General features: G+C 42.6%; 1 long non-coding RNA gene across 1 annotated transcript in view; it reads right to left on the bottom strand.

The window, feature by feature from the left end:
- Positions 1 to 4,726: 4,726 nt before the first annotated feature.
- Positions 4,727 to 15,742, bottom strand: part of LOC118910282 (uncharacterized) — a 135,165-nt gene continuing 124,149 nt past the window's right edge. Inside the window, exons 7-9 of the long non-coding RNA XR_008992512.1 lie at positions 12,194 to 13,981; positions 11,182 to 11,356; positions 4,727 to 11,033 (exon numbers count right to left, since the gene is read on the bottom strand). This is a non-coding gene — a long non-coding RNA (uncharacterized LOC118910282). The remainder of the gene's footprint in view (positions 11,034 to 11,181; positions 11,357 to 12,193; positions 13,982 to 15,742) is intronic.

Genomic DNA, 15,742 nt, shown 5'->3' with positions numbered 1-15,742 from the left:
CAACAAACTGGAAAAGCTGGATCCCAATTCTGAAAATGTAAATGGCTTTAACAGCGCGGTTTACTGCCACATTCTGTGCTGGTCACCTCACAGTCTTTTGAAAATCATAAACCCAGGAACAAATGTTATGTATATGCCCTGTATACAGGGCAGGAGGATTGGGAGGAGCAAATACTTCCCTGAGCCCGACTATGTGCAAGGCCCAGTGTGCGGAGGGGCGGAGCGGCGCACAATGAAGTGATGCTGCATATTTGACTGAACCCTGGTTGCTTTGCTGGATGTTTTCATCCACTTAAGTTTCAAGCTTCTTACTAAAATACGATGTTCTGAAAGTCTGCCTTCAAAATTAATCACATTCTGTGTTACAACCAGCACAGCTATGTCTCCCGAAAGACTTTTCTTCTCGATTTTCCCACAAGAAGCTGTACTTGCAGGGTGGGAGGGACACCATCTAGAAGTTATTTCAGTTACCTAAAGATAAGCTGACTGCTTTATGGATTTTTTGCCCCCATTTATACTGAACACCAGAGATCAGAATCAGCGGGGAAAGATTTACAAATTACAGGCAGTCATTTCTATATTTGTAATTTTACATTAGTTTGCACTCAGGTTCTTCATTTAATTTGAACAAAAGAATGTGTGGGTTTTACAAGCACTGCTTATTTTGTACACAATCCTTTACTCCTGCCAATAGCCCTCTCCTCTCTGCATCTGAGCCGAGAAATATTAAAGGAGAAATGGAGGGAAGGCCAGTTCAAGAACAGTCCAATAAGAAAGGGACATTGCTGCTGCGTAATGGCAAGAAGCGGACGGAGGCAGGTGGATGAGGAAGAACCTGAGGAATATTCAAGAGGAGTGGTCAGTAAGAAACTTGCGTGAACTTCTAGTTACATTGGGAGGAGGCTCTCTGCCAGGACAGTAATTCATTGGCACTGATGGTGTGACCTCTCAGCAGGAGGCACACCAACAAGTACAGGATTGACTTGGCCAGCCTCAAGGAGCCCTCGTCTAAATTCCCACAGCAGCTCCAGGATGAGGAGCCCACCATCCTTGGACCACCAGCACCCAGCACCTAGTAGGTGCCCAGTAAATAGTTACTGGGAACCTGGCATCTGACCCTGAGCCATGGCAACCTCCACGTGGGATTCGGGTATGTCTGGGCTTGCCTGGAGGCCTGCATGATCTATTTGCATAAGGGTCTGGGGAAGTCCCTGGAAGAGAATCTACTTGAAGACAGTGTCAGTCAGATCGGCCTGGCCCAGAACAAACCTCAGAGGCCAGTAAAGGGGGCAGTTAGGTGTTCTGTAGGGTATTTGTCTCCACTTTGTCTCCCTATCCAGCCAGGGTGGATGTTTAGTTTCTGGGAGGAAGAGGCTTAAAATGAAAGCTGGAGAACTACCCATTTGTGCAGAGGAGTGAAATGGAGAGGCAATACCAAAAGGGAGGAAGGCCCTTCTCCCACTTCTGCCTGAACCCCCACAGCCAGGAACAGCTTTGGTGCAACCAGTGATCTCCAGGGACATTATGGATAATGGAGTGGCCAGGAGAAATATGGTCTGAAATGTGGTCTGAGGTGACCTGAATATGGGTCCCATTAGGGAGTGGCTTGTAGATTTTGCAGCTTTGGGGCCTGCTTTAGAGCTCAGAAGTAGATGTTGCTGAATGAAGAAAAGGAAAAATGACAGATAATCCTTGGGAGCTGGCTGGGATTTTCCTAGCTGAAGGTTCTCTTTGTAGATAGACCTGAAGCTCCTAGGAATAAATTGGAGGGAATTTACAAAGGACTAGAAATCTGCAGTAGCAGGTGGAGGAAGTAGTGGTCAGCACATACAGAAAATTATAATCCATCTTCCAGAATGAACATGTTGACCCAGGACTTTAAATCCCAGAACTAAGTAAATTTAACTTACTATTCAAATAATATTTCAATAATTAAAAGTTGTAACTAGTCTAGCTGTAATAGGTCAATGGTGTATAAGCAAGTTTAGTGACTGATAGCTTTAAGGTGTTCTAGATTATTTTGGTAGCAAAGAAACCTACTTTGGTGGGCAGTTTAGAAGGGTATTCAGTCCCTTGCCAACATCTCTGCTTGGCAAGGGCATGTATTAATCAATCAAGGGCCTCCCAATCGACCAGGAGCTGCCAGCACTGCAATTGGCAGGGAAGCCCGAGATACCGTGACTGGCAAGAAGCAGTGTGTGATTACATAGAGGGGCACAGTCTGGAGCCACACACAGGCTTTTTGAGTCTGAATGTCAGAGTAGCAAACCCCCAGCTAATTGTTAAAGTGCATTCATTTTAGTTATTTGTCCATTAACCTGTATCATTATAATAATGAATATTAAAATACTTTTCATATTATAAATTAAAACAAGTTAATTTTCCTGTAATTTAATTACAACATTCTCTTCCAGTGTACATCTGCAGGACAGATGCAGTCATTTTTAAGCATGTGGATGACACAGAGCAAAAGAAGGATGTTGAGTTTCTTTGCCTTGAGATTCGATCTGAAAGGGATCCTGGTGGTCATCCTAGTCCAATTTCATTTTCCTACAGATGAGGAAACCAAGGCCCAGCAGGCCTGGACATTAGGTAACTTTCCTAAGTACAAGGTCTTTGGGGAGTGGGAGAGGAAGCCTGGACGGCCTCTGTCTTCTCAACTAGACAAAGAGAGAGCCCTTACTCTCATTTAAAAAAAAGTGTACACTTTTTTTAATGAGGTAAAATTGACAAAACATAAAATTAACCCTTTTAAAGTGAACAATTCAGTGGCATTTAGTACTTTCAAAATGTTGTACAACCATCACCTCTCTTTAGTTCCAGCAACATTTTCACCACTGCAAATGAAAAACCCTGTGCCCATTTAGCAGTTACTCCCCAATTCTCACCTACCCCAAACTCCTAACAATCACCCATCTGTTTTCAATCTCTATGGATTACCTATTCGGGGATATTCCCTGTAAGTGGAATCATAGAATATGTGACCTTTTATGACTGGCTTCTTTCACTTGGCATAATATTTTCCAGGTTCATCCATGTTGTAGCACATATCAGCATTTTTTTCCTTTTTATTGCTGAATAATATTCCATTGTATGGATATACCACATTTGTTTATCCCATCATAAGCTGATGGACATTTGGGTTGTTTCCTCCTTTTGCTTATTGTGAACAGTGCTGTTATGAGCATGTGTGTTAAGTGTTTGAGTACCTGCTGTCAATTCTTTGGGGTATATATTCCCACCAATAATATGGAAGGGTTCCATCACATCCTTTTAATATCTGATGAAAACAATCTACATTTCTTCTAACCCTTTAATGTCCTGCCATGCCTGAGGTGCCCTCCCCCCTAGTTTGTACCTGAATATTCTTTTTTGTGTTTTTGCCATGCCCTATTATCAATAGGTTGGTCATTACATTTATACTGAATGACTTTAATGTGGGCAAGGGCTATCTTACTTATTTATCAAACAAACACTATTGTAACATTTACCACATTCCAGGCACTTTGCTAACAGGGTTGCAAACAATAATTCTTGTAACACCATCAAGAAATAGGTAGTATTATTACTCCCCCTTGTGAAGATCATAAAAATGAGGCAGCGGGAGGCTCAGGAACTTGTCCAAGGTCAGATTGAGAGAGTATAACAACACAACAAAATCTAAGAAAATTCAGTGTAAGTTCAGGGGAAAAAATCATTTTGAGCCACTTGCTTGGCATAGCAAAGTCTTTGCCCTTAAGAGCTCTTTTTTGTTGTTGTTACAACTCTGAATTATAACACTCTCACCTTCAAAGACAATTTTAATTACTGGTTTTCTTAGTGACAGAAGGGAGACGAGCAAAACTTACCATAAGTTATTTAGTTGACTACTTTTAAAGTAAATTTCCAAACTAATTAGAATTTGCTCGGTGCTCCATTCCAATTATGGCCCAGCATTTCTAGGAATCCCACATAAATCCTGTGATTGTGAGCAGTCATTGGTAATGAGTCACACCTCAGTCCACTGGGGTGCACAGCTCACCCCTCAGGACACAGGAAGTGCATTTAATTTAAATGGAGCTGGTGAAACAAGAGGAGAGCACCTGAAGGGAATTTATGCTTGAGCTCACTGCTATGAATTGAGTTTAAAGAAAGATACATCTGATTATGTTTCATTCCCTGTAGAGTCCAGCCATCCAACTACTTCCCAGGTCTAAGAAGATGGCAAAGAAAGTGACTTTCTATATCAGTTCTTAATTATTTCTAAGCATATGGACAAGCTTAAACCTCTCATTTACTCTTTGATAATTCTGGCCATATGCAGTGTCTTGCCAATGAGTTTCAGCCCCGGACAAGTTCACTATGGATTTAATGAGACCAAAGAAATGACAGTGGAACATTCTTGGGGTGAAAGGGTTTATACCTAACTTTATTCCCATGGTGGCAGGTCAGTCACTAGAATCCTGTCCACTCAGAGCGAGTCTACATGCAGCAAGCTGGTCTCTGCCTCTGGGCCTCTCCGCCCTCACAGCCACCTCAGTCTCTGTCCTTGGAGCTGCCACAACTCCAGCCTCTGCTCTTCTGCAACCCTGCAGCCATGCAGCAGCCCAGAGCACTGGGTGGATCTCTTTATATAGAGTCAGTAACAATGTATTGCCCACATGTGTGTAGTGAGCCAGCTGACTAGGGCCAGGTAAGAATCCTGGCCATAAGAATCTTCACTTTATCCACATGCAGATTCTGGGAAGTCCAACATATCAGAAATCTTCATTAATATTTTCCAATTCAACTCCTGTTTAAGCTGAAAATGTCTAAACAGCATTTGCTCTGGCTAAAAATAAATGGTCAATCATGAAAATATAGCTGTATCAAGTTTATATTAATATGGACTATTTTAAAGAAACTTTTATGCTTAATTTTATAAAACCTTTTACAAAGGTGTTTCCATTTATTAGAATTTCACTTCTTAATGTATCATATTTAAAATAACCTTTTTATTTTAGAATAGTTTTAGATTTATAGGAAAATTCTGAAGATTTACTCAGAGTTCCCATATGCTCCATACCCAGTTTTCCCTAATAATTTGACATATTAGTATGTGTCTTGACTGAGGGTTTCAGCCCCGGGCAAGTTCGCTATGGATTCAGTGAGATTGAGAAATGACAACAGAACGTTCTTGGGATAAAAGGTTTTATAGCCAGCTTTATTCTCACAGCAGTAGGTCAAGCACTAGGAGCATATCTGCATCCAGCAGTCTGCAGATCTGTAATCCACCTCCATCTCTGCCTCCGCCCAGAGCACTGGGCAGAGATCTTTATATAGTGACTCAGTCAATAATAGCTTATTGCCTATGGGTGTGGAAGCAGTAGGCTAGCAGAAGGCCAATTATATCAAGTAGTTTAGGGTCAGGTGAGGATCCTGGCCATAGGAACTTCCATTTTCCCACAGTATGGTACTTGTCACAATTTATGAAATATGTTGATACATTATTATTAACTAAAGTCTTTACTGTGTTCAGATTTCCTTTGTTTTTCCCTAATGGCCCCTTTCTTTTCCAGCATCCTGTCGAAGTTGTACAGTGACTGAAATTAGTGCACAGTTTTCAGAAAAGTGTACACCAAGTCAGTCTTTTCAGCCCTTCAGCTCTTGCAGAAACTTCCAAGATGCCCCAGGGTGAGAAGGCATGGATACCTACAGAATATGCCTTCTTCCCATCCTAACAGTCCACTGAGGCCTGGAGACTGAGGCTTGATGCCTCTGTTGGGAGGCCCTTTCCGTACAGCAGGGGTCCTTGGGGTTCAGGTCCGTGACCTCTCCTCCCCTCTCCTCTCAGCCCCAGTGATGGGAGGAAGGGGTACTAAGGCTCCAGTGCCCTGGGGTCCACTGTTCTAAAAGACCTCATTTTTGCTCACATATTTACCTCCTCTCTAGCTCTAGAGAAGAAGCCTGATTGGTCTAAGGCAGTGGATCTCAAACTTTAGCTTTCAATAGACTCAACTAGCAAGCTTGTTAAAACACAACACAGGGCCCCACCCCGAGAGCTTCTTATTCAGTGAGTCTCAGTGGGGCCCAGTAATCTGTGTTTCTGACAGGTTCCCAGGAGCTGCTTCTGCTGGTCTAGAGTCACACTTTGAGATCCACTTTTCTGAGCCAATCAATTCTTGGCTTTACCCTGGTGACTGTTAGTCCAGGGGTGGGCAAGTGACCTAAACCAGCCTAATCCAGTGGCTCTCCACCCCGGCTATACATTAGAATCACATGGGAGCTTCTAAAGACTACTTTTAGCTGGGCCCCACCCTAGACTAATTAATATTTCTAGCAATAAGGCCTGGGTATCCACAGTTTAAAAAATAAAGTAGCAAATAAATGAACAATACATCATCATAAAAAAACACAAAAAATTAATATAAGGAAAATGAAATAACAGCAATAAATAAATAATTAATAAAGCACTCCTAGAGATTTTAATGTTAGTGGCAATATTGAGAACCCCTGGCCTGCTTGAACTGAGGATTTATAATGAAGGGAGAGGTCTATTTTTCCTTCCCGCTGATCATGAAGAAAGGAAGCAGGCATCTCTGTGGCCTCTGGCAGCCATCTGGGTCACCATGAAGGCAGCCAGTCTCAGGATGAAGATAGCACCAAGGAAGGCAGCACAGAGTGCTGGAAGAACTTGGGACCTTGGTGACATCACTGAGTGGGTTATCTGACTTTCTGGGAGCCTATCCTACTTCTGGACTTCCAGTTATGTGAGATAATACAGTTCCTCATTTTTAAGCTAATTTAAGTTACAGTTTTCAGCTACTAGTGGCCAAAATCATTCTAATAGATAACACTAGAAAAATGGTTGCCCTGTAGCCATAATAAATAGCGCCTACACTGAAAGACACATTCTCTTGGTGTCTCACCCTCTGTACAATCCAGATGGCCAGCTTCCCTGTTTGTAGGCTGACTCCAGGAGGCCCAGACAGACAGGGGAGCAGGGCAGCTCCAGTGGAGCCTGTAGCTAGAGCTCTTCTCCAGTCCCAGACTGCATGTTTGCAGCTCTGAATTCTGAGTGTTTTCTTCTCCCCAACCAAGGCAATGAACAGGATAAGAAAAGACCCAGCATTTTACATTATGCTTAAAATAATTACCTTCTCTTTCTACCTAAGCAAATAATCTCAGAACAATCGAATTGGAGGTTACGATTGTATTCATGAACTGTTTCCTTACATTGCAAACTGATTTTCAGGTAACAATTCTTTTTTATATTAATAATAGGAAAATGTTGGTAGAACATAAATATTCAACACTGGAAACTATTGGGAACAAAGTAAATGTCCAGCAAATGTTTATTCTATAAATTTAGTACAGTGGGTTACAATACAATAAATGTAGAGTGCTTTTTTGGAAACAGAGACACCAAGATTATATTAATGATTGTTCCTGAGTAAGTGGGAATATGGAAGTTTTTTATGTTCTATTGTTTGTGTTTTCTAATTTTTTTCTAATGGGCATATATTGTTTTTGTAAAAAGAAAGAAATATCTATTTTTAAAGAATATGGGATTGTTTTCCCTACCTCAAACAAATCTTTGATTCTTCCATGTGCTGGTCATTGGCTTGTTGGCACTAAGTACAATTCCCTGCATTCTGTGCACTGCTCTGTAGGAGGTGGATGGAGTCCTGTGAGCTGCCATTTCCCAGACTCCCTTGCCAGCTGGCCCAAGTTAGATGCTGCCAGTGGGAAGCACTAGTGAGAAACTGGATGAAATGAGGGGAAAGCCCCACCCCTGCCACCCCTTTAAAGTTTCTGGCAGTGACTGTGGCAATAACCAGCAGCTGTGGGCTCCACTAGCCTTCCCCAGTTCCAGCAACAGCCTCCGTGGTTGGAGCAGTGGCCAGTTCCAACAGCACCAGCAGGTTCCCACAGTCTCAGGTGCCAGACACTCCTGGCCTCTGATAACCTCAGCACCTCCCTTTTTTCCTCCAGCCTTAGGAGTGGTCCTGACTTCCTGCAGATGCTTATCTCTAGGTTACCACACCTTCCCTTTTTTGTTCCTCTAACCTTTCCAACATTTTGTAACTAATTTCATACGTTAAATTCTCTCAGTATGAAATACCTAGAATGATTTCTGTTTTTCCAATTGGACACTGACTGATATGCCTGAATGATCTCAGTTCCTACATCAAATTCACAAACAACTCGTAATTCTACTGCCAAATTCTAATTCCAGCCTCTCCTCATCTCCCTATCTCCACTGCCACCACCAGTCGGTCCCCATCATCTCTGCATGGATTCCTGCAACAGCCTTTTCTCAGGCTGTTTGTTTTTTTTTAACACTTTACACTTGCCCCACATCAATTCATTATCTATACAGAAGTGAGAGCAATCTTCCTTGGATATAAATAAGATGGCATCACTTTCCTCTGTGAAACCCTTACACTTGAAATAAAATCCAAACTCATTAACTTGGCCTATGAAGCCCCAGGGAGCAGCTCATCCTGGTGCGTCATCTCCCTCACTCACTGTGATCCAGTCACAGCACTCTCCCTTCAGTTCTTGAAAGAAGCCAAGCTCTTTCCCACCTGGGTGATGTTGTACATGTGGTATCTTCACCTTGGAATACGTTTTTCCCTACCCTTCATGAAAGTGGCTTCTCTGATCGTTTCCTATATGATATTTCTTCAAAAAGTTCTTCCTGATCACCTGAACAAAAGTAAGCATTGCCCATCTCAGGTCCTTGTTTATTTCCTCCATAGCACCTATCAAAACTTGACTATTTTTTTGTTCAAGTCCGTTTTACATCGATTTCTCTCACATGTTTGAGGACAGGGATGTGTTCACCATAGTACTTCAAGTGCCCAGCACAATGCCTGACACAAAACAGATGTTCACTATACACCAAATGAATGTGCTGCATATTTAACCGTGTTTCTATATTCAAGGACAGAACTCAAGAAAATTGATTTTTTTCAATGAATCTTCTATTGTTGGATGTTTAAATTACATTTCCCTAGAGAATAAACCAAAAGTTAATTAAAATCTAAAAAGTAGAAAGAAAGAAGTAAACATTTTAGAAAAACAGGCCAAATTGGTAAAAGATAAAGAGCTGAAAAATCTTCCCATGATGTAGTTGTAAAATGTTCTACCAAATCTGATTTGGTCTAAATTCTTCTATTGACAAATTTGCTTTTGCCTAAATTGATTTAACTCCATTAGCTAAAGCTGATTCAGTTATCCGAGGTGGATTCTGAGTTAATTTTAAGGCTATAGAAAGGATAAGCAGAGAACTTCACTTAGGATTGGATCTCATTCTTGAAAGATGTTTAGCTCTTGTGTTCTTATATCAGCAGGATATGAAGGGACTTGTTTCCCATACCCTTGCTGATACAGTAATATTATTGTTTATCTTTGCCAGTATGATAGACGAAAAATTGTTTCTCTCCTTTTTTTTTTAACCATACGTGAGTTTGAGTACTTTTTCATATGTTTGCACAGAATATTGGGTTGTTTGTTTGGTGAACTGTTCATATCCTTGCCTGTTTTGTTTTCCATATTAAACCAATAACCCAACTGGCCTTTTTCTTATTAAATTGCAGAAATCCTTTCTATTTTAGGGAAATTAACCCTGTCATATGTGATGTGGAAATATTTTTCACAGTTAGGCATTCATTTATTGAGTCAGTCAACAAATATTTTCTTGCGTGCCTTCCATGTGCTAGACACTATACTAGGAACAGAAGTCAACAAGATAGACAGGATTCCTGGGCTTCTGGGTCTACATGCAAAAGGGAGACCGTCAACAAGGAAGCACATAAATAAGCACAATAATTTCAGATAGTGATTAAGTGCTCTGAGAAAATACAACAGCAAAATGTGATAGGTGGTGGAAGGACACTGTCAAGTCACTGGTTGGAGGAACCTTCCCAGAGAAAACAATACTTAACCAGAGGCCATGGTTACCAAAAGGAACCAACAAGGCCACAGTGGGGCTTAGAGGCCTTCAGCTCGACAAGGTGATTTCCCTCCTTCCAACTCCCCACATAATTAAAAATTTTTTAAACCAACCAAGGCTAAAAGAAGTGTAAAGAATGTCAACAAAGTCCTGATCCTTCCACTTGCCCAAGATGACTACTTGGATATTTTAGGGGAAATATCTTAGAATCAAATTTGTTCTAAAATATTTCTCATGTTTAGGGCACTTTACTGATTCTTCAAATATTCATCTAATCTTTTTAATAAATCATCCAGCATTTGGAGCCATCCATGCAAAAATGTGAGGAAAGAGTGTTCCAGGAAGAGGGAGGAGCAAATGCAAAGGCTCTGAGAGCTTGATGCACATAGGCTGTGGGTCAAATACAGTGTTACTGGAACATAGCTATGCCCATTCTTCGAGTATTGTCTGTGTCTACTTCCACCCTCACACGGCCCTGAGAGTGACTGTTTTGTTTCCTGAGGCAACTCATTTGCTTTACCCTAGTGCAGCCCATCACTGCAATACAACCACCCAACAGACACCATATTGGGCAAAGCCTAAAATTCTTACTACATCAACCATTAAAGAAGAAGTCTGTCTATCCCTGGGTTTTATTTAATTAATGTTTTCTTATGAAATGAGGTCAGTAGCCATTGGGGAATTTTCAGCTGTGGAGGGAGCACGCTTTCTTTTTCCTTTGTGAGAAGGTGACTTTGGCAGCTGTGTAGAGAACATGTGGGAGATGGGCATGATGGAGATGCTGCAGGAATTTTGGCTGCATTGCACCGAGATACGAGGGCTTGGCCTTACACAGAACAGTAAGTAGCAAGTCTCCTGAAGGCTCAACCCTTCTGTAGCTATAACAAGATAGGCTTATTTCTGTCCTCAAAGGGCTCTAAGTATTCTTCTGCACAGGGTCCAGTTCTTTTCAGTAGAAAAAAAGATGCCTTTTGAGTTTTGCCATCCAATTAAATCATCACATTTGAGAGGCTTTTGATGCACTTCTGCCCAACTTCAGGCCATCCCAGGAACCTCCGGAACTTCAATGTATCACTGAGCTCCCAGAAGCTTTGAGAGTCCCCCAAGGAATGAACTGTGGGTAATGGTGTCATTCTCTAGCTCCACCTGGTGACAAGCTGCTCAGAATCCCAAAGGCTAACGGCAGAGTTCTGGTGCTGTGCCCCAGCTGTGGGCCTTATCACAGGGCACAAAGGCTTCTGGGGCTTTGCTTATATGCCTACCTGTGTGGGCTTCCCTGCTCACGAGCTGAGACTTTGTCCAAAGCAGGCCTGCATCTCACTGGTGGGATCCACAGCTATGGGGCCTCCTTTCTCTAACTGGAGAGCTCGGAGTCTGCCACCTGTCTGGTGGCTGTCTTGTGTCCGTCTGCATCTGCTTTCTTCTGAGTATTGGCCCCTACCGGGAAGGGAAGGGGAGTGGGGCTGTGGAAGCTGATGCAGACCGCAGTTTTTGACAAAACATCCTTGATTGATCTAGAGTGGCTGTTCCTGCCATCTTTTTTTTTTCACTCTCAGTATAGCTGTATTTAAGGTTTCATTCAATTTTTAAAAAATAAATTGCTTTCCTCAAATCATTGTAGATTTGAGTTGGACTCTTCAGTGTGGGGACTGCCCAAAGGTGCCTTTGTTTTAGAGGTCTGCAGGCAAATCAGATGAGGATAGAGTCCAGAGGCACTGGAAAATAATATTAATAACAAAAAAGAATCCTTTATAGAATGCTTTCAGCTATGTTAAGGAAGGAAGGAAGGAAGGAAGGAAGGAAGGAAGGAAGGAAGGAAGGAAGGAAGGAAGGAAGGAAGGAAGGGAGGGAGGGAGGGAGGGAGGGAGGGAGGGAGGGAGGGAGGGAGGGAGGGAGGGAGGAAGGAAGGGAGGGAGGGAGGGAGGGAGGGAGGGAGGGAGGGAGGGAGGAAGAAAGAAGGGAATTTAGGAAAATCAATGGATTCATGTCTTACTAAATACAGTGGAGCTAATGCTGTGTGTGTCTATTTTTCCAAGTTCTCTGCCGCTTTCACTTTAAAAAAAAAATCATGGTTTAAAAAACCCACGTAACTTCACTTCTGATTTATGTGACTGTAATGTTTCCTGCCGGCCTGTTTTACTTCCCACCCTCCTCAAAATTTCTCCAAACCCAGCAGAAGCATGTGTTGGTCTGACAACTGGCAAAAATGAGACAAATAGAAAGTGAATATCCAGGCAATTTTTAAAAGATAAGAACTGTCTAAAGGCTGCTTACCTCCAAGACTGACTGACTTAGAGAGTGATGTGGGGACTTCCGTCTCTTGCCATCTTCTTGTGAAACATGAGGTGAGTAGTAGCTGTGTTTCAAATCAAAGGGCTGGAGAAGCCAAGGAGCAAAAACAACTCTGCAGTTAGGATGGCCGGTCTGAGCTTCTCTGGGGGACCTCAAGGGCCCAGAGAACTAGGCTACAAAGGCAGGAGCTGCTGTGAGACGGACGAAGCCACTTGGACATTAGTTGCAGAGGTTAAGTCTTCATCTGAGAGACTGGGTTTAGAGTCTTAATTAAGGAGAAGGTGCTGGGGGCTGGAGGGTATCTGTGCAGGACTAGGAATTTGGGGGTTGAAGGATGAAGCATATCAGAATCACCTTTGGAACTTTTTCAAACTCTCAATTTTGACCCATCCCTGCTCCCCACCCCTCCCCACTATTTCCCTCCATATCATCCACTTCCTCCCACCATGGGAATGAGCCTCAGTTATGAAAGAATTGTGTCTGTCTCCCAGGTGTTAGGGTCAGGAATGTATCCAGTTTTTGGGAGGCCTGAAGCTTATACAACTTTAGGGGCCCTCTTTAAGAAAAAAATATAAAAGAGCAAATAAAAACTGTGGGCAAGCCAATAAAAATGCTCTCAAAGCAATCTGGAACCACAAATAGATCTGCCTCGTTCTAATGACTGCATACTATTTTATTATATGGGGGCACTGTAATTTACTATCCAGTCCCCTACTGATAAGACCCATATATTGTTTCCAGCCTCTTGCTGTTATACACAACACTGCCATGAGTACTTTTGTACATGTATCAATTCCCACACTCAGGAGCATATCTATAGCACAAATTTCTAGAAGCAAAAATCACTGGGTGAAAGGGTTTGTGCATTTGTAATTATGATAAATATTACCAAATTACCCTCTATAAAAATTGTTCCAGTTTACGCTCTTATCAGCAGGATATGAAGGGACTTGTTTCCCATTCCCTTGCTGATACAGTAATATTATTGTTTTATCTTTGCCAGTATGATAGATGAAAAATTGTTTCTCTCCTTTTTTTTAACCATATGTGAGTTTGAGTACTTTTTTATATGTTTGCACAGAATATTGGGTTGTTTGTTTGGTGAACTGTTCATATCCTTGCCTGTTTTGTTTTCCATATTAAACCAATAGCCCAACTGGCCTTTTTCTTATTAAACTGCAGAAATCCTTTCTATTTTAGGGAAATTAACCATGTCATATGTGATGTGGAAATATTTTTCATAGTTTTTTTGTGTGTGTGGCCTTTGACTTGGTTTATAGAGGCTCTGCCATCAGATTTGTTTTAACATCATCAGTGTTAGCCTCCCAAGAGGGCTGTTGTAGCTATGGTGGTCTGGGAGCCTCCTCTAGAAAGGTGGCACTTGAGCTGAACCCTGAACAGTCTCATGTGCACCTCTTTGTGCAGGTGTCTCACACAGAGAGCAGGACACAAGCCTCTAGTCAGAAGCTCTCGAGGAAGCACGTGCTTGGTGTGTGGGAGGGACGGAAAGGAGCCCCGGCACACGGGGCACAGAGAATGTGAGCACCCTCCAGAAGGTTCTGGAGGCCAGGGACAGAGGGTGGGTTAGCTATAGGGCCCAAAGGGGGAAGTAAACCAATGGGAAAAAAATGATAGTAAGGCAATTGTAGACTCTACATATCACTAGATGAACATTTGAGTACTTATCACTATCCAGCACAGAATGAGTTCTGGGAGTGTTCATCCATGAGTTTCTATCCCTGGAATGTTTCAGGCAGAAGTGCGATGCACCTGGGTGGAAACACCAGAGGAAACCTAACCATTAGATGGGTGTTTGACTAGGTGACATTTATCTCCTTCCCAAGAATACCAGGATGCTGCGATTTGCTGTGGTATACAGTATATATATATATATCCTTGCTTTTATCTTCCCTCGTGGTCTCTCTCCTTTTCTGCTATTAAATTTTACTGCCTCTCTTCTGTCTTTCCTCTTTGCCTTGCATCCTTGCTTCCTCCCTCTGTTCCTTACTTCCTTTCGTCCTCTCCTGTGTTATAGCACTGCCAGTGGTTCGTGCCTGGCTCCACTGAGAGCATTACAGGCAAAGGCGGCATAGTGTTTACATGAGGTAACTTTCTATTTTCCGTGACACTTGTTTATAGCTGTGCCATGCACGTACCTGGCATTGGAACACTGACCCAGGAGCCCTGAGGACAGGAACCAATCTTTTCCCTCCTGTGGTGTAGTCTGGGGCGGAGACGTGGAGCTACTAGGTACTCCGTGAACAGGTGACATAAATGTGCAATCACAGGCTGGGTCTGCAGAATGGCTATTTGCAGACAGTACTGTTTCCTCTTTACAGTTGGGATCTAAGAACAGTGAAGGCAAAGACTGGTCCAAGAAATCAGGACAGGAAACAGATTTGAGAGCCTTCCTTATAGATGAGGTAAAGCCACAATTACAGATGTGCTCACTGAGTCAGAATGCAGTGAGGAAGGTGCAGAGGGGCAAGAAAAGAAAGAACACATCCACGAGATTTCTAGCACAGGCGCACCTTCAGAACTAGGCAACAGTGTCCTGTGGTACTAGGTTTGGAGAGAGGCCAGGGTAGGATGTGAAACTGACATGGAAAGAAAAAAAGAAAAAGAGGACAGAGCAGGCTGCTCTCAGAACCTGGCACCAGAAGTGAAGCAGCCCAGCAAGGGAGCTGCGGAGGGAGAGAGGAGTTTGCTCAAAGTGAGCACCTTTGGTAGGCCAGACACAGTTAAGTGCTTTGTGTTTTTGCCTCTAATTTCACAGCAGTTCTGCAAAGTTACAGATGATTATCCTAGTTTTACAGTTGTGGCAACTGAGGCTAAGAAAAATCAAGCGACTTCCTCAAAATCACACAGCTGGTAGGTGATGGCTCTGGGGGGTTTACACCCAGTCTAATTCTGATTCTAAATCCAATTCCAAGGCCTCATTTCTTTCACTCTGTCAAAAAAAAGTTAAGTCGCCCTGTTTTCATCTCAAAGACATTGGCCAGGCAGCTCACAGAGACACCGGGAGTGTCCAGGCGAGCGTAGGATGCTCCTTCTTCAGCCAGGTGAACTGGGCCAGCAGATAACTCTGCCATTGGCAAAAGCAAGCAAAAGAGAAGGGCAGTGACAGGTACTCTCAGCTTCTGTCCCCTCTGCGCATAAAGCATCCCATTATCACCCATGCAGGAGTCCTTCTGCATCTTCATAAGGGGCAGGCAGGACTGTTGGCTCTATTATAATCACATGACTCAGGTGTCCTAAGAATGTTATCTTGTGTGCCAAAGTACCATGACTCAATTTTTTCAGTATCTAGTCTAGCCTGGTCATAAGCAAATCATCCTACACATCAACTTCACTAAAACTTAGGACTGTTTTGAGTTGCCCCAATTTTTTAGTTTACAATTATTTTTATTTCTCCTTTGACAACAATGATAATAATAGACAGTAAACTGTTCACTAACCTATGTTTGCTTAACTTCTGCAGTGCATGTCCATTCGATGAACACTGATACTTGGTTAAGAAATGAGTGATCT

This window comes from Manis pentadactyla, chromosome 11 (genome assembly GCF_030020395.1).
Source record: "Manis pentadactyla isolate mManPen7 chromosome 11, mManPen7.hap1, whole genome shotgun sequence".
In the NCBI taxonomy this organism is placed as follows: Eukaryota; Metazoa; Chordata; class Mammalia; order Pholidota; family Manidae; genus Manis; species Manis pentadactyla.
The sequence above is the reverse complement of the archived record's forward strand: the minus strand, read 5'-3'. Positions and strand labels throughout refer to the sequence as shown.